A 19394-nucleotide genomic window follows, 5' to 3' on the forward strand; every position below is an offset into this window, starting at 1 on the left:
GCAGAAAAATGCACTTGAAATTTGACGGGGGGAAATAATTTCCCTTATTCATGCATGCATGAGCAGATCTGTGCTCATGCATAGTAATAATAATACTTGACTGCTACAGAGTACAAAATTATTTATGTAGTCATGTACAATGTCAATGACTGTACAATAGTCTCGTACGGACACTCAGCAGTGGGCTCTACGACACGACAGGTCACAGCGAGACAGCTCGCAGCGCGACAACTCACAGCGAGACAACTCAGAGTGTCGTCAACTCACAGTCAAGACAACTCACAACCAAGACAACTCACAGTGTCGACAACTCACAGCGAGGCAACTCACAGCGTCCTTATTTATGTATTGGTGGAATGAAGACCTGGTGTCTGTGGCCCAGTGTGGGGGTTGGTCCTAGTGAAAACCTACACTGTATATTATGATTAGAATAACGCGACGTTCCCGGCATGCCGCCACTTCTCTATTTACGGAAGACGCTCTAGTTTTCGTCACGGACACGTTTGTTCGCGCTCGCGATGCCGGACAAATTACTGGTGCTGTGCTCGTGGATATGTCCAAAGCATTTGACAAGGTCAGGCACCAAGTGCTCATTAATGATTTGTTTGAGCTTGGCATATCTGGCTCAGCATTAGTTTGGTTTACTGACTATTTGTCCAATCGTCGCCAAATAGTGCACATTGCTGAGAACTATAGCCCTCCTTTCCCCTGCATGTGTGGCGTTCCCCAGGGCTCTGTTCTTGGTCCGCTGCTTTTTGTACTCTATGTTCGTTCGTTCCAGTCCATTGTCTCCGAGTTTTGTGTGAAAGTTATTCAATTTGCTGACGATATTCTATTGTATGTTTGCGGTACGCAGAAGAATGCGCTTAGCAACTCCCTGTCTGCAGCTGTCTCAGCCATTAGTACCTGGCTGTCAAACCGGAATTTAATTCTAAATGCTCGGAAGACACAAGTGCTCTTCCTGTCTACGCCACATATTACTGACCACCAATTTGCATTCTACTGCCATGGAGTGCAGCTCAAGCAAGTGATATGTGCAAAGTACCTTGGAATACATTTGGACCAGGATCTTTCTTGGAGCACTCAAGTTGATTCTATGGTCTCCAAACTAGCCAGTAAAATTGGTATTCTGTTCCGAAATCGACACAATATTCCGTTGACTTGCCGAGAAACCTTTGTAAAGTGCCTAGTGTTGCCAGATTTTCTATATGCATCAAATTGTTTTTCTGCTGGCCTTTCCTTAACCCAGTTAGGTAGGCTTGAACGAATGCTAAAGCGAGCTTTGCGTTCAGTGTACGATACTGGTTTTTGTAGCCCATCAAGCCCTTTATTTGCGAGACTTGGTCTAGATCGTTTGGCAACCATGTATTGCAAGAAATTACTGTATCTGACGTGGTGCTGTTTGGAAGGCCGCTGTAGTGTCACATAAAGTCAAATGTTCGAGCGTTTAAATAATGGTCTTGCAACGCGCAGCCTTGTATCACGCACTCTTAAGTTGCCCATGCTCAGAACTGCCTTTGCCCGTCATGGCGCTTCCTTCCAATGTGCTAAGCTGTGGAATGATTTGCACCCTCTAGCTCGCTGTGTGGATAACTCCGCCCGTTTTAAGAAACTGTTACCCCAATGCCTTGCTTTTTCACGCTAGTAATTATGACTTTCAGCTATGCAAAATGCGAACATGATCACCTATCCAATACCGGTAGTCTATTATATTAATTATTCATATCTTTTTGCATCTTTCCCTCGAGTGGGTCTATTGTTATTAGGCAATTGTCTGTTATAGTCACCACTATAAATAAAAATCCAATCCAATTTACATGGAATGCAAAGAAGAAAATAACAGAACTTTAATGGAGAAAGAAGACAACGCCTGAACAAGAAGAAGACAGTAATGAAGATAAAGTTAAAATATAAGATAAAATAAAAAATAACCTTGAAATTTCCTGTAAGAATCACATTATTATATGAAATGCCAAGTTCGCAGCAACTCCTCGTAGAAACTCATCCTTCGTCCTTGTCTCAAACGACCGGAGTATGGCACGAAGTCGCTTGTCCCGATCTTCATACTTCCTACTCTTCTTCGGAGCCTCATGAGTCATGACCTGCATTTTCCCTCTCCACACACTGCTCCATCATTGCCTGCTCGACAAAAATACCATCCAGGAATTTCCAAATTGTGGGATGATGGCAGTCGTTGGTAGACGAAAACTTGCGGTGCCACCCTTCTTATGAAGTTCTTGACTGTTATTCGTTCTGCCTTCATTTTGTAGAGTGCTGTCGTGGACATTCCACAATGGAGGTGGGAAGGATGGCGTTCTGCGTTGACCATTGTGCCGAAGGGTGTTACGTTCTCTTACTCTTAGTACTCCCTTGTGCCATTGTTCCAGCAGATGCTGCAGGTGTCGCTGACCTGCACAGTTTGTACGAGTACTTGTAGATTTATGCAGTGCGTGTCTACAGCTGTATTTGAATGTGTGCGTAGTGCACAGTTGCAGTTGTGCCCTAGCCTAGGCCCTGTGTCTGTGATACGTGATTTGTGGTGCGTGTTAGCTTACACGTGGGAATGCTACGCGCTTTCATGTGACCTGCGTTAAAGGGAAACTGAACGCCAAAAATAAGTATGTCTTATCCGAAGGAGAATTGGGCACTGATTCCGATGAGCTATGTCTCGAGCCGATCAGAGAAGAGGAACTGTGTCAAATTTCATAAATAACACCTCCCATATTTGGAAATTGGCCTTGATGACGTGCATACTGCTTAGCTGTCACCATGCTGTGCATGTTCAGCAGTGTAATTGAATGGAAGAAAACAATGACTTTGGTGTTTTGCAGCTCTGTTTCGTTCCCTGACGGTAACCAAATCTAGATGTAGGAATTTGTTGAGCAGGAGAGTGACACATGTCTTCCCGAAGGCTGTCCAGGCTGCAGTGGTGATGAAGAAGACACGATCATCACCCCGAGATCGATCGTAGCGAATTGGAAAACTCATGGTGAATTTGCTTCCACTCCAAGGCAATGTCGAGGTATGAAGGGTGCTTGTACTGCCTTCCAAAGTGAAGAGGAGATGAACATGGCTTTGCATAGCTGTTGTTCTATGCCAACTTACCTACTCTTGCTGGTACCGTAGTGGCATATTGCAAATTTCGTGGACGAACAACTCTAGTCACTAGTGGCTAGTGAGCAACACTAACAGGTGAGATTTTTCAATTCGACAAAAAATGTTTTTGTTTGAGAACTGACAGTGGCGGTCATTAGACTCAGTAGGTGTCTCTCTGCTGCTTCTTTCCCTTCATCGGTAGGGTTGTGCTTGAAGTAAAAATAAATAGAAAATGTGGAACAAAAATCTGATCAGGTAATTCGAATTTGAACTTCAAAGTATGTGTACATCAAATCACAAAAATGACTGTCAAGGTGGTGCTGTGCATTGAAAAAGACTGGGAGCTGGCAGCAATGGAAAGGGTAGAAACGAAACCAGTAATGCAGAGTATTCATAAGGTAGAGGGAGATAAAAACGGGAGAGGAGTAGTGAGCACTTCAGTTTGAAGTAGTGTCAATAGACAGCATCGTGTTGCATACGTTGTGAATATTGTGTGAATCTAATAATTGTCACGAAATTGATATCCAAAATTATTATCCCCTGAGTAGTATTATGGTGTTCTCCTGTGTTTACATGCAGAGCCTTGACGTTGCTGGACAAGCGACAATATAAATTACATAAACATGTAGCTCGTGATTGTGGGATGACTGCCGTATCGCATTGCCAACGCAAACCCATCCTGTGTCAGTGCAGCCATCCAGCAACTTGAACTCCCCGGACCAGATGCCGCTGCAGCTGAACACCATGCCGATGGAAAGCCAGGAGTTGATAACGAAGCATTCTGGTCTGCACAGTACAAGGCAAAGAACAATAAATAAATTATTATGAATTATAATGCATTGTAATCTTTCCCACACTTCTTTGTAAAAACAAACAAACAGTGCCATTATCACAACACTTGATCAAGCATCTTGATGGAGGTATTTTCCATTGTGCTGGCTCAGCATCTGCACCAGGAAGACCATGTACACTTACACGTATCTTGTGTGTGTTCGTGCGTGTGTGTTTGTGTATCTGTATGTGCACACGTGTGTGTGGGGGGGGGGGCGCACATGTGTATGGGTAGGAATGTGTGTGTGTGGGGGGGGGGGGGGGGTACACGCACATGTGTATGGATGTGCGCGCTGCATGCGTGTGTCTGTGGGATGGGATGGGGGTGCACGCACATGTGTACATGTGTGTGTGCAATACAGCATGTCTGTATGTGTTCGTTGAACACAGGGTGTACTCCTGATTACATAAACTTCGTGATCATTGTGATTTCATGTGCTTTGAAGTTGAACTTCGCAATACATGTACTGATGCTTGATTAGATTTATGTTCCACATGTTCTATTTATTTTATTTTACTTCAAGCACTTGTATTATTCAAGCACAACCCTACCAACGAAGGGAAAGAAGCAGCAAAGACACCTACTGAGTCTAATGACTGCCACTGTCAGTTCTCAAACAAAAACATTTTTTGTCGAATTGAAAAATCTCACCTGTTAGTGTTGCTCACTAGCCACTAGTGACTAGAGTTGTTCGTCCACGAAATTTGCAATATGCCACTACGGTACCAGCAAGAGTAGGTAAGTTGGCATAGAACAACAGCTATGCAAAGCCATGTTCATCTCCTCTTCACTTTGGAAGGCAGTACAAGCACCCTTCATACCTCGACATTGCCTTGGAGTGGAAGCAAATTCACCATGAGTTTTCCAATTCGCTACGATCGATCTCGGGGTGATGATCGTGTCTTCTTCATCACCACTGCAGCCTGGACAGCCTTCGGGAAGACATGTGTCACTCTCCTGCTCAACAGATTCCTACATCTAGATTTGGTTACCGTCAGGGAACGAAACAGAGCTGCAAAACACCAAAGTCATTGTTTTCTTCCATTCAATTACACTGCTGAACATGCACAGCATGGTGACAGCTAAGCAGTACGCACGTCATCAAGGCCAATTTCCAAATATGGGAGGTGTTATTTATGAAATTTGACACAGTTCCTCTTCTCTGATCGGCTCGAGACATAGCTCATCGGAATCAGTGCCCAATTCCCCTTCGGATAAGCCATACTAATTTTTGGCGTTCAGTTTCCCTTTAACGCGTTACTTCCTTCTCACTGTACTTCCTTTTATGCATGTATCGCTGGCATATGCGACACGGGCCGGCCGGGCCGGAGTGTGTATTGGTTTTGGAAGCATGTGCCTTTTGTTCTGTGAGTTGTTCATGTTCCTGGCCGCGTGGTAATGTTTTGGTTCTTGTTGTGTTGGACCTGAGCTCTAGATTCTACAAGTTTGTAGCTGTTGTGATTTTACTATGTTCCATGGGTCTGAATAATTGTGTTCTCCGGAGTGGAGTAAAACTGAACTGTGATTCGATTGTGTGCGGAAACCCGGTGTTGACGAAAGTGTGTTGACCTGGGTGGTGAGGAAAAGTAACATAAACTGGCACCTCCGACGGGATCCTTTTGCCTTTCCGTGGTTGCTGAGAGTCGTCGCCATGAGTGAGGAGCGGCGTATCAGCCACAGATCGACGAAAGGAAAGGAACCCAAGCGATATGGATTTTCTGGAAGTGAGCGCTCGAGTACTCGTGCCAGTCCTGGGAGCACTGAACTCGTAGAATTGGAGAGAGCTCGAGTGGCCAGAAAAAGGGCAGAGGCCGAAGTGCGAGTGGCAGAAGAGATTGCTGCACTGCAGGAACAAGTTCTGCAGAGTAAGTTAGCTGTCCTGCAGAAACGGCAAGCCTTGGAGCAAGCTCGTTCCGAAGAAGAATCTGCGCACGAGTCGGCGGCAGGAGCTAGTCCGTCGCCTCGTAGAGAAATCGCTTCGGACGGGGACGTGGTCTTCCAACGAAGTCGTGACGGCGCAAGTGCGACTCTGCGATCTTGTATGCCACCACGAGCGGAGTCGGACAGTGCAGTTACCGGTAGTAGGTTTACGACTGATCCTCTGTTACCACTCGCGCGCACCAGTGTTAAAATGTGAATACACTGGTAGCAGGAACAGCAGCTGCTCAGCTATCGCAGAATGTCCCGGACGTCGTTGACGGTGTGTCTGAAGAGTCAGACCACTATGTGTCATCCAGTAGCGCCTCAAGTAGTGACACTGCTGGTGACTCTACAACTACTGGAACTACAACTAACGCCAGTAGTGGTGAAAGTGATAACAGCCACACTGATAGTAGTACTGTTAGTCACTATGGGCCTGCGTCCAGGCGTGTTGCTACACGTGCTCTGGCCAACGCAGGAGTTGCGTCCAGAGGCGGAGCTGCCTGCACTACCCAGCCAGTACATATGCAGCAGCAGCAGCAGCAGCAGCCGCCGTCACAGCAGCAACAACAGCCGCCGTCACAGCCGCCACGGCAGCAGCAGCTGCAGCAAGTCCATGTGCTTGGTAGCGCCGTGTGTCCAATGCTGCTGGAAGCAAGTGGACAGGCCCAGCCAAGCCCCGCTGCACCGAGAAGACTGATGACTCCGAAGAAGAAAAAATCGGAAAAACAACAGAAGAACAAGGACAAAGCCGAGCAAGCAGCTTCACTGTGCAGTGCCATGACTGAGACACTCCCACTCAACCCTGGAGCAGTGCCGTTCCAACCAGCGAAGCAAACACTGTTGCCTGGACCTCAGCTGGCACTGCCTGGACACCAGATGGCATCGCCTGGATTCATGCCATGGAACTCGCCTTATGCTGTTACCAGTCACCTGAAGGCGTTAGAGCTGCCCAAGTTTGATGGGAAGGTGAAAAGCTACCTGAAGTGGCGGCAGCGTTTCCTTCGGCTGATTGACGACAGTTACGCGATGTCGGAGAACCACAAGCTTGCGCATCTGAGGGAGGCCCTTGCTGATGGTTCTGCAGAGGAGCTGATTGCTGATGTCTTGGATGGACCTGGCGCATATAAAGCAATCATGGCCGAGTTGGAACGCTGGTACGGTGGCCAAGACCGAGAGCTGAACAACCAGGAAAGAGAGCTCATGGAGTGGCCAGTCTTGACCAATGAGCGTGACGTCAGCCAGCTGAAAAAGTTCGCCATTCGGCTCCGCAATACCCTGCTTAACATGGAAGCAGTCCAGGTGCAGCCAGGCAGAGAGTTATACCTGGCGCTAACCCGGAAGATTCCTCGACGGCTCCTGGCACGCTACTTCGATCGTTATGATGATTCCAGCTGTGACATACAGGCATTCTCGCAATTCCTAATAACACACGTCCAGAAGCAGATGCGTGTTGAGGAACGAATTGGCCTGGGAGACCGCCCACCAGTATCACTGCAGCCCAAGGAGCACCAAAACAAGAGTAATCGGCCGTTGCCCAGCAGGCAATATGGAGTCAGGGAGCGCACGTTTATCTCCAGTCCTGGGACTCCACGATCAAGCGACTCATCACAGCCTGGGCCGAAACGTAACTTGGTCGCTTCTAGCAGCCGCAGCAACTCCAGAAAAGAGCAAGCTGCCTCAGAGCAAAGACAGCATGCAGACAACAGCCATGCCTGTGGTAAGTGCGAGGGTGCACACCATATTGCAGATTGTGGCGAATTCAAGAGTCTGCCCGTGCAAAAGAGAAATGACACGATCCGGAACCTACGGCTATGCGTCAACTGCCTGGGAGATGGGCACTGGGCACGAGACTGCATGGCAGCGGTGTGCCGAGAGTGTCAAGGCAAGCATCATTTACTGCACCGTGAACGACAAGGCAGTTTTACACCATCACCACCAACGCGAAAAGAGGCTAGCCACCATGTGAACAGCGAATCCCAGCCAGCCAATGACGACGAGGCCGGCTTGACCTCATTCATGACGATACCGGTGAGGGTCGCAAATGGAACAGTGACTGCCACAGCCAACGTCCTTCTTGACTCTGGATCAACATGCAGCTTTGTCACAGAGAGGCTTGCACACCGACTACGGCTGCGAGGAGAGCGCAAGCCAGTGCATGTTGGTGTGCTAGGCGGTCAAGTTCTCTCAGGCGAGCGAGAGGTGGTGTCTCTGTCCCTTCATCAATATGACAGCCAGGAGATATCAGAAGTTGAGGCATATGTGCTGCCAAAGATCACAAGCGACGTGCACGTTGCTGATTGGAGCCGTCTGCGTCACCAGTGGCCACATCTAGCAGACATTGATTTCCCTGCTGCAAGCAATCAACGCGCCATCGACATCCTAATCGGGCTAAATTCAGCAGCACTGCACAGTGCACAGGAAGAACGGATTGGCAAGGCAGGTGAGCCCATTGCAAGGCGCACACCCTTGGGATGGGTCTGTTTCGGTTCAGCCATACAAGACAGCTCTGTCCAGCACACCCATCATGCCCTGGAACTAACACAGACAGGCCTCGACTCGCTTGTCCGTAACTTCTGGGACTTGGAAGCAGTCGGCATGCAACCGTCTGCTGAGAGCTACCTGTCACCTGACGAACGCCATGCTGAGGAAATGACTCGACAGCAGCTAGGGTACGCAGATGGTCGATTCGTTGTCGGTATTCCCTGGCAGAATGGAGCGCGTCCTCAGATCACGAGCAACCGAGTGCAGGCCGAGGATCGGCTGCGTTCGCTACTGAGGTCTCTAGAGAGAAGACCAACCGTTCAGATTCACTATGCAAAGGTGCTAGAGGAGTACCTACAGAAGGCGTACATTCAGGAGCTGACATCTGATCAAGTCCAGCAATGTGGCCGTGAGCAATGGTTTCTGCCGCACTTCGCAGTAGTCCGCGAAGACAAGGCTACAACTAAGGTCCGTGTTGTGTTTGATGCTGCAGCTCGCTTCAACGGCACGTCCATCAATGAACACATGTACGCTGGGCTGCGACTGCAGAATGACCTCGTCACAGTACTGATCCGGTTCTGCATGCACCCCGTGGCACTGATTGCTGATGTGTCGGAGATGTTCCTTCAGGTATCACTACAGCCTGAGGATCGCAGATATCACCGATTTCTTTGGAAGACCGGGGACGGAGTCAAGGCCTATGAGTTCACCAGGTTGGCGTTTGGCATCCGTGCATCGCCATACCTAGCAGGCAGAGCTTTGCTGGAGACGGCCGAGCGTTTCGGAGCGAACTACGACCCAGCAGTCAGTGACACAGTTCGCAAGGCATTCTACGTCGACGACATGTTGAAGTCCTTGCCTGACGACCAGAAAGCAATGCGTCTTCGGTCTCAGCTACAAGACCTCCTGAAGAAAGGCGGCTTCCATCTCCGGAAGTGGTTGAGCAACAGTGAAGCAGTGATGGAATCAATTCCACCGGAGCACCGCGCGCCGGCCACGTCTAAGTCCATAACGGCACAAGAGTCGTCTGGACAGCCCTCACAAAAGGCACTGGGCGTAACGTGGATGGTCAGCGAAGATTATTTCACGTTTCACTATCAGGAACCCACATCCGCTGCGTGCACGAAGCGCACCGTCCTCAGTCGCATGGCATCACTGTTTGACCCCAGAGGGCAACTAGCACCATTCACCATCAGGAGCAAGTTGTTGTTCCAGGAACTATGTCTTGCGGGGCTCGGCTGGGACGACCCACTGCCTGAAGAGACGGCGGTAGCTTGGCAAGAATGGTTTGCTGAGATGCCTAAGCTAACACAGCTACGCATTGATCGCTGTTTTCAAGATAGCACAACGTCGATGGGTCTGAGTGTGCACACGTTCACCGACGCATCAGAACGGGCCTACGCCGCTGCGTCATACGTCCGAGCAGAGCGACCAGATGGTACAGCGAAGGTTACCCTGGTGATGGCCAAGGCAAGACCAGCACCGATCAAGCGTCGATCCATTCCGATGCTAGAGCTGCAGGGAGCGGTCCTGGGTGTGCGTCTTGGGACGTACGTTAGCGAAGCTCTTGGTGTGAGAGCAGCCGACAGCCACTACTGGAGCGATTCCATGAATGTCCAGTATTGGATTCCATCACCCAGCCGAAAGTTCAAGCTGGAAGTCGGCAACCGGATATCGGAGATCCAACAGCAGTCTATGGCACGGAACTGGCGTCATGTTCCCGGAGTCAGCTGATCTCCCCACCCGTGGGATGACAGTCACACAGCTGGCAGAGGAGAGCAGGTGGTGGCATGGACCAACGTTTCTGGCACAGCAACAGAGCGAATGGCCAGATCGCAGGATAGCTGTGCCGAAGGAGCTACCACAAATGCTCAAGACTCCTGAAATCACGATGACGGCAATGATGTCACCACCGTTGCGGCTAAGTCCAAACAACTATTCCTCGTGGAGCCGTCTTGTGCGGGTCACGGCTTGGTGCATGCGTGCCATACACAATCGCCGCAAGAGCCGACTGCCACAGCTAACGCTCAGCGACGCCCGTGTGAAGATTGCAATCAAGAACAGCAAGGAGGTTGCCGTGCCCGAGCTCTCACCAGCTGAGTTTGAAAGAGCGGAGCACTATTGGATCATGCGTGCGCAAGATGAGAGCTATGGTGAAGTGACGAGCACGCTGAGAAAAGGGAAGGAGTTGCCAAGCAGTGCCCCTCTTCTCAAGTTGCAACCGCGCATCGACGAACAGAGTGGATACCCCGTATTAAGAGTTAGTGGGAGACTGCGTACGGCTTACCACTTGGCATCTGAGTTTCGATCGCCAATTATTCTCCCACCTCGACACCGAGTGACAGAGCTGATCATTCGGAGAGAGGATGAGCGATGCCGACACAGCATTGGCACGAATCACATCCTGTCCAATCTCGCCGATCACTACTGGCTTGTGAAAGGCAAGCAAATGGTGAAGTCACATCGGCACCACTGCGTGGGATGTCAGAAGGTGTGGCGCAAACCAGCCACTCCCAGGATGGGTCCTCTCCCAGACCTCCGCACGCAAGGACCACTTCTGGCATTCGCCCGCACCGCTGTGGACTTCGCCGGACCATTTCTAGTGAAGAGAGGTCGAGGACGTACACAAGAGAAGAGGTATGTGGCAGTGTTCACGTGTCTGCAATCTCGAGCGTGTCACTTGGAGCTGGTTACCTCTCTCGACACGACTGGCTTCAAGATGGCCCTGACGCGATTCTGCAAGCGTCGCGGCACACCTGAGATGTTGCTTACTGATAATGGAAGCAATTTTGTTGCGACAGAGCGAGAGCTGAGGGAGGCAGTCGCCCAGCTTGACCATGCCGACCTCACATCGGAGTATGCAGGCCAAGGGATTGAGTGGAAATTCAATCCGCCTCGTTCTCCTCATTTCGGCGGCGTGTTGAACGGATCGTGCGCTCCATGAAGCAAGTTCTCCAGACTGTGCTGTACAAGGCTGATTTAACTGAAGAAGAGCTCCAGACAGTATTGGTGCAGGCCGAGGCTCTCATCAACTCGCGGCCATTGACAACGCTTTCGGAGGAAAGTGAAGACCTGGAGCCGCTAACGCCTTTGCATTTCTTGGTTGGCCATTCGAGAGTTGCAACAGCGTTGGAAGCAACCCCGGAGGGGGGTCTGCATCGTCGCTGGCAGTTGCTTCAGGATCTGATGAAGCGCATTTGGAAGAGGTGGCTCCGCGAGATTGTTGCTCGAGCCAATTTGGAGACGAAGTGGCACCGTGTTAGTGCATCGGTTACAGTCGGCAAAATCCTAATGATGCTGGACGAATCGCTCCCAAGGACTCAGTGGCCGCTTGGTCGAGTGGTCGCTACGTATCCTGGAAAGGACGGGAAGGTGCGCGTAGTGGACGTGAAGGTCAAAGGGAAGGTGTACAAGCGCAGCGTCCACCGCTTGGTGCCCCTAGATGTGGAACCGTCGGCAGTCAAGGTGACTCTCCCAGCCTCTGCCGAAGTCCGGCTAAGTGATTCCACACTACGCCGAAAGTGGCTTTGCCTTGAAGGCATAAAGTGGCTTATAAAGTGAAGCTGCATTCACACCTACAAGTGTCGATCACGGGACTTTGCTTTGAAGGTTAGACTGTGAGGCTTTCCTGTGCTTGATCTAGCAACGGCGGTAGTGGAGAGGCTCTTTGTTGGGCCAAAATCCTCGAATATCACCCATTTTCGCGTGCCCAATCTTGAAATTTGACCACGCTAGCGCGCTGTGTAGGCGGATTCCAGATCATAGGTCGAATATTTGTCAACCTCGCCAACAGGCATTCCGGTGGCAGTTTTCGTTGTGTATGTCTCGTACAGTCCTTTCGCCTTCGTTTTCATGTTGTCGATTTTGGAATGGACGATCGACGCAGTATATTGCCTCCTCCCGGAGCTGTTCAGCAAACAAATTCAGCTTGATGGCGATCTCCTCCGGCGTAGCTCCTGCGAACTGTACCGGCCGGAGGTCGCCTCAAATATCCGCTCCAAAGCTCGATCAGCTTGCCCTCAAGCTCCTGGCTAAACATGACCCTGTGGCATTGTTGACAGCTCACAACTCACCACAACTGAAAGATACGACAGGGAACACATTCGGAAAAAATCGAAAGGCTGAAGAAAAGTCAGAAAAGTGTCCTGAAAAGGTAAAAAGTTGCCTTGAAAGAGGGTGCTGGTGTTGCTTTGTAGACAACAAGCACTTTTCACTTTCGCGCGTTTCTCAAAGTGATCGCCATGGCAACTTGCCTGAAAAGTGCCTGAAAAATGGCTTTTTAGGCAGGATTTGGTGTAGTGTGGAATCGGCCTTAGATTCGCTCAGTTTTCCCACGTTCGCTCATGAGGGAGGGAATGTTACGTTTTCTTACTCTTAGTACTCCCTTGTGCCATTGTTCCAGCAGATGCTGCAGGTGTCGCTGACCTGCACAGTTTGTACGAGTACTTGTAAATTTATGCAGTGCGTGTCTACAGCTGTATTTGAATGTGTGCGTAGTGCACAGTTGCAGTTGTGCCCTAGGCCCTGTGTCTGTGATACGTGATTTGTGGTGCGTGTTAGCTTACACGTGGGAATGCTACGCGCTTTCATGTGACCTGCGTTAACGCGTTACTTCCTTCTCACTGTACTTCCTTTTATGCATGTATCGCTGGCATATGCGACACGGGCCGGCCGGGCCGGAGTGTGTATTGGTTTTGGAAGCATGTGCCTTTTGTTCTGTGAGTTGTTCATGTTCCTGGCCGCGTGGTAATGTTTTGGTTCTTGTTGTGTTGGACCTGAGCTCTAGATTCTACAAGTTTGTAGCTGTTGTGATTTTACTATGTTCCATGGGTCTGAATAATTGTGTTCTCCGGAGTGGAGTAAAACTGAACTGTGATTCGATTGTGTGCGGAAACCCGGTGTTGACGAAAGTGTGTTGACCTGGGCGCTGAGGAAAAGTAACAAAGGGTACCAATGTAACTCTTCTCGAAGTACTCCAGGATGGGATCCATTTTTGGCGACAGCGTGTCTTCCAAGTGAAGGAAGAATTCGCTGCGTTTTCGTAACGTAATCTGGTGAAGAATCCATGGTGTAGTGATCCCACCACGACACTCTTATCCATGACCAAAAACGATTTTTTTCTATTCAACTGTGAGCTTTTATAGCCAGAGCATGTTCCAGCAGTGGCATCAGGGTGATATCAGAAGCAGCCAATCAATGAAAAGTAACCACACTGCTAAGCTGGTGTGGCTGTGCCGCGCTGTGAGTCGGTGTGGCTGTGACTTGTCTCGCTGTGAGTGTGAGCTGACGACACTGTGAGCTGTCGGCTGTGAGTTGTCGCGCTGTGAGCTGTCTCGCGGTGACCTGTCGTGTTCCCGTGCTATGTACTTGTAGGAGTTGTCGTGCATACCAGCTAGTACCAGCCATCTCACACGTCTTGCCCTGCATGCACGCCAAGCGCAGAACTTGCCAGAAGTCCAGCACACATGGCCGGTATAGGTACCGGGTGTCGAAATGCGTTTTTTGCAGGGAACGTGAACGTCCCTTACAGCTTTAGTCCTTCGCAAGCTTGCCACATCTACATGATCTATGATCCAGATCAGGGAGTAGTGTATTTTACTACTCCCTGATCCAGATCCTGTCAAAGTAAGTAATTAGTTACAGTGTAGTTGACAAGGCAATGACATCATGTGACGTAGTTGACAAGGCAATGACATCATGTGTGCGAAGAAAACTAATTAATTTTACTTGTCCTGGGTTTTCAATGTTTTTTTTCTTTTTCTTTGAATGAATGGAATTAAATTTTTATGACCAGCTGGAAGTCTGTTGGTCAGTGTACCATGGTGTACAAACTGTAGCCTTAGAATAGATCGACCAGGGCGTGCATGCTACACATGTATCCAAGACGTGATCGAGGCAAACGTCAGGTCGTTGAATGTCAGTATCATTAGTGAATATTGTTTCACACGTTCTGACCCGACGTCATCTTGGCAATAAGTACACGCATCTGTAAATCGCCCCAGAACGCAAATGCTAGCCTATTGCTAGGGCACGTTCTTCGGATGGACCCCAATGCACCTGCTTTCAGAGCTACATGTATGTCATGCTACCTGAAGCGATACGCTACCGGCCACCGTGGTAGACCAAAGACAACACTCGCCACCACGGTCATCAAGGATCTCCAAGAAAGGAACATCCCATAGAAGCTTCAAGAGTGTGGGGGACTTGGAAGAGGTCCGCGCCACTGCCACTGACAAGAATCAGTGGCGTGCCATATTCCATCAGTAGCTGCTGCATTTTGTCCACTCCGCTCAGTAACTCCGTTCCGAACGTTCAAGCCGTAACCGCTGCATTTTAGCCGCTCAGTAACTATTGGTGCTTGCACTCCGTTTCCCACTTTTTTCACAACCATCACATGTAGCAGAGCTCAAAAGAGACAGAAATGGAAAGGTTAGCACTACATCGCTGCACTGTACGCGAACTGTTCTATTATTATACTGTGGCGTAAACCTTTGGTCCTTTCCTTCTTCTAAGTAATTCTATTCTAATCTTGGCTTCAGATCAGACGAAGGGGAATTGGGCACTGATTCCGATGAGCTATGTCTCGAGCCGATCAGAGAAGAGGAACCGTGTCAAATTTCATAAATAACACCTTCCATATTTGGAAATTGGGCTTGATGACGTGCGAACTGCTTAGCTGTCACCATGCTGTGCATGCTCAGCAGTGTAATTGAATGGAAGAAAACAATTGGTGTTTTGCAGCTCTATTTCGTTCCCTGACGGTAACCAAATCTAGATGTAGGAATCTGTTGAGCAGGAGAGTGATACATGTCTTCCCGAAGGCTGTCCAGGCTGCAGTGGTGATGAAGAAGACACGATCATCACCCCGAGATCGATTGTAGCGAATTGGAAAACTCATGGTGAATTTGCTTCCACTCCAAAGTCCAAGGCAATGTCGAGGTATGAAGGGTGCTTGTATTGCCTTCCAAAGTGAAGAGGAGATGAACATGGCTTTGCATAGCTGTTGTTCTATGCCAACTTACCTACTCTTGGTGGTACCGTAGTGGCATATTGCAAATTTCGTGGACGAACAACTCTAATAACTAGTGGCTAGTGAGCAACACTAACAGGTGAGATTTTTCAATTTGACAAAAATTGTTTTGTTTGAGAACTGACAGTGGCAGTCATTAGACTCAGTAGGTGTCTTTCTGCTGCTTCTTTCCCTTCATCGGTAGAGTTGTGCTTGAAGTAAAAATAAATAGAAAATGTGGAACAAAAATCTGATCATGTAGTTCGAATTTCAACTTCAAAGTATGTGTACATCAAATCACAAAAATTTCAAGGTGGTGCTGTGCATTGAAAAAGACTGGGAGCTGGCAGCAATGGAAAGGGTAGAAACGAAACCAGTAAATGTAGAGTATTCATAAGGTAGAGGGAGTTGAAAACGGGAGAAGAGTAGTGAGCATTTCAGTTCGAAGTAGTGTCAATAGACAGCATTGTGGTGCATACGTTGTGAATATTGTGTGAATCTAATAATTGGCGGAGTGTAGTGATTAGGCAGAGTATTGTTACAAAACAAGGTACTTTGTGAACAGATAGCAATCAAGATCACGGCATGGTTTAGACAGGAACTCATAAATGTCACGAAATTGCTAATCCAAAATTATAATATTATCCCCTGAGTAGTATTTTTTATTATGGTGTTCTCCTGTGTTTACATGCAGAGCCTTGACGTTGCTGGACGAGCGACAATATAAATTACATAAACATGTAGCTCATGATGTGGAATGACTGCCGTATCGCATTGCCAACGCAAACCCATCCTGTGTCAGTGCAGCCATCCAGCAACTTCAACTCCCCGGACTAGATGCCGCTGCAGCTGAACACCATGCCGATGGAAAGCCAGGAGTTGATAGCGAAGCATTCTGGTCTGCACAGTACAAGGCAAAGAACAATTATGAATTATAACGCATTGTAATCCTTCCCACACTTCTTTGTAAAAACAAACAAACGGTGCCATTATCACAACACTTGATCAAGCATCTTGATGGAGGTATTTTCCATTGTGTGTGTGCTGGCACAGAATCTGCACCAGGAAGACCATGTACACTTACACGTATCTTATGTGTGTTCGTGCGTGTGTGTTTGTGTATTCGTCTGTGCACACGTGTGTGTGTGTGTGTGGGTCCTACGCACATGTATATGGGTAGGAGTGTGTGTGTGTGTCGGGGGGGGGGGGGGCGGGGGGTACATGCACATGTCCATGGATGTGCGCGCTGCACGCGCTTTCTGTGGGATGGGGTGGGGGTGCACGCACATGTGTACATGTGTGTGCGCAATACAGCATGTGTGTATGTGTTCGTTGAACACAGGGTGTCCTCCTGATTCCATAAACTTTGTGATCATTGCGATTTCATGTGCTTTGAAGTTGAAATTCGCAACACATGTACTGATGCTTGATTAGATTTATGTTCCACATGTTCTATTTATTTTATTTTACTTCAAGCACAACCCTACCAATGAAGGGAAAGAAGCGCAAAGACACCTACTGAGTCAAATGACTGCCACTGTCAGTTCTCAAACAAAAACATTTTTTGTCAAATTGAAAAATCTCACCTGTTAGTGTTGCTCATTAGCCACTAGTGACTAGAGAGTTGTTCGTCCACGCAATTTGCAATATGCCACTACGGTATCAGCAAGAGTAGGTAAATAATTAATTGGCGTAGAACAACAGCTATGCAAAGCCATGTTCATCTCCTCTTCACTTTGGAAGGCAATACAAGCACCCTTCATACCTCGACATTGCCTTGGACTTTGGAGTGGAAGCAAATTCACCATGAGTTTGCCAATTCGCTACAATCGATCTCGGGGTGATGATCGTGTCTTCTTCATCACCACTGCAGCCTGGAAAGCCTTCGGGAAGACATGTATCACTCTCCTGCTCAACAGATTCCTACATCTAGATTTGGTTACCGTCAGGGAACGAAATAGAGCTGCAAAACACAAAGTATTAACTGGTTTAAGGGAAAGAGACAAACGGGAAAAGTCAAAAACACAAAAAAAAAAATTATTGTTTTCTTCCATTCAATTACACTGCTGAGCATGCACAGCATGGTGACAGCTAAGCAGTTCGCACGTAGGCACCGGCGGATTATGCCGGCATAATTATTAGGCTGTTAGGTAGGTCGTCAAAACCTCGTTAGTTACATGTATGTCCAGTGGTTGTCTCTTGTTGTCGCACTACATGTCGCGCTTATTGAGTTTTCTCGCATTTGCACCTTTGTGTCATTATTGCAATTTTCGCTGTTTACTTTAGCTATCTTCTTTCTTTCTTTCTTTCTTTTTGCGCTGTTTTACCACCTTCTTACTGTATTTAATCCACTGTTCCTGTTCCTTTTCCCTTGCCTGTATTTCACCTGATGAGAAGGCTTGAAAGTATACTTGTGAAGACGAAAACTTTCAAGATGTTTGTAATGAGCCTGAAGTGTGTCCTTTTTATGAGTATTATCGCATTTTTGTCTCAGAGGAAACTGTTTACATAATTATTAGCATAATTATTATTTGATGGTTGAAAATTTGGAGCATAATTTGGCATCCTCTCGGAGGTAGGAGCATAACTACACGATTATATCACAGTTCTAGTACAAAGGTCAAAAAGAATGGTTTCACCAATTATAGAAACATACGTTGTAACGCTGCGTTTCATGCACGTAGCTAAATGCTAAGGCAATCATCAGACAACGGTTGTCTGATGATTGCCTTAGCATTTAGCTACGTGCATGAAACGCAGCGTTACAACGTATGTTTCTATAATTGGTGAAACCATTCTTTTTGACCTTTGTGGTTACGCTCCGCCCCTGTGGTGTTGAGCACTGTTGAAACCTGGGTAAACCCACTTATGTCACAGTTCTAGTATGTAGGCTATACAATTGTGTACAATGCACCTGATTAGTGCTGGTGGTCTGCATGGCAAAGGGCTCGGAGGTCATGCAGATAGTGTTTTCAATGAAAAGCAGGGTAGAAATGATGGCAATACATTATTGTATGCTCGAACTCGTCTTCTTCAAAGTAATTACAGTCAGTATCGCCTATAGCGTTGGTGTTTGATTTTGAGCATTTTATCACTATAACTAAGCGATATATTACTATGACCGATACTGCATGCAATGTATGCGAGTGGGGTGTCAAACGACTCAGCACGCCGTGCACATACGCACTACATACATGCACAATGTCATATCTGGCTGTAGCTCCGGACACACAAAATCAGGATGTCCTCATGATGGAGGCGTATTTTGGCAACTTGTACAAGCAAAACTCACCAAACAACACTCACTGGAAAAGTTCTTCACGAAGTAACACCCTGTTCTCCTCTGACATCGCTTGATTTCACATCAATAACCATAACCGATGCAAAAATAGTGTAATAAACGTCTTTTGAAATATGAATTTGATCACTATAGGCGATATATTACTACACGCGATAACTTCGTATACTTAGTCATGGCAAATGAAAATGAATTTGAGAAATTGATCACTATATCCGGTATATTACTATAGCCGCCAACCTTATAGGCGATACGGACTGTAGTTCTTTCTCACACTGAGATACAGTACATGTAGCAGAAGATGCGAGTGAATCGGCCTTCATCAGGTATCCCGGGGCGGACGAGATACATGTAGTGGCGGGTAGTCCGCAAAACTCCGGGTACATGTCATGTACATTTCATTTGTACATTATGCATGTTACGAAGTAGTATAGTATACATGTAGTAAAGTATTTATTCATATTTCTCCAGGGCAGTCCCCACAGACCTAGGCTATGGTCTCCTTACGGGGTACCTTAGCCAATCTAGGATTGCGATACGAAATTGACTTGGTGAAGCAGCAAGGCGGACCGATGCCGGAACTGAGTCCCAGCGGTCAGTGGCTAAATAAGAAAGAGAGGAATACTAGTAACCAAATCATGACCTGTCTGGATTTTAGCAGCCATGATATGACTGCAGGCTATGGATATTGCTCTAAATCATTTCTAATTGATGTATTATAATAGTTGATGTTCGGTCATGATGGAAGGAGACGT

General features: G+C 47.8%; 1 long non-coding RNA gene across 1 annotated transcript in view; it reads left to right on the plus strand.

Annotated features, from left to right (window-relative positions):
• The window catches only part of LOC135822836 (uncharacterized), a 40671-nt gene extending 24330 nt beyond the window's left edge, over positions 1–16341 (plus strand). Inside the window, exon 3 of the long non-coding RNA XR_010554552.1 lies at positions 16036–16341. This is a non-coding gene — a long non-coding RNA (uncharacterized LOC135822836). The remainder of the gene's footprint in view (positions 1–16035) is intronic.
• The last annotated feature ends 3053 nt before the right edge of the window (positions 16342–19394 follow it).

This window comes from Sycon ciliatum, chromosome 8 (assembly GCF_964019385.1).
Source record: "Sycon ciliatum chromosome 8, ocSycCili1.1, whole genome shotgun sequence".
NCBI classification, from domain to species: Eukaryota; Metazoa; Porifera; class Calcarea; order Leucosolenida; family Sycettidae; genus Sycon; species Sycon ciliatum.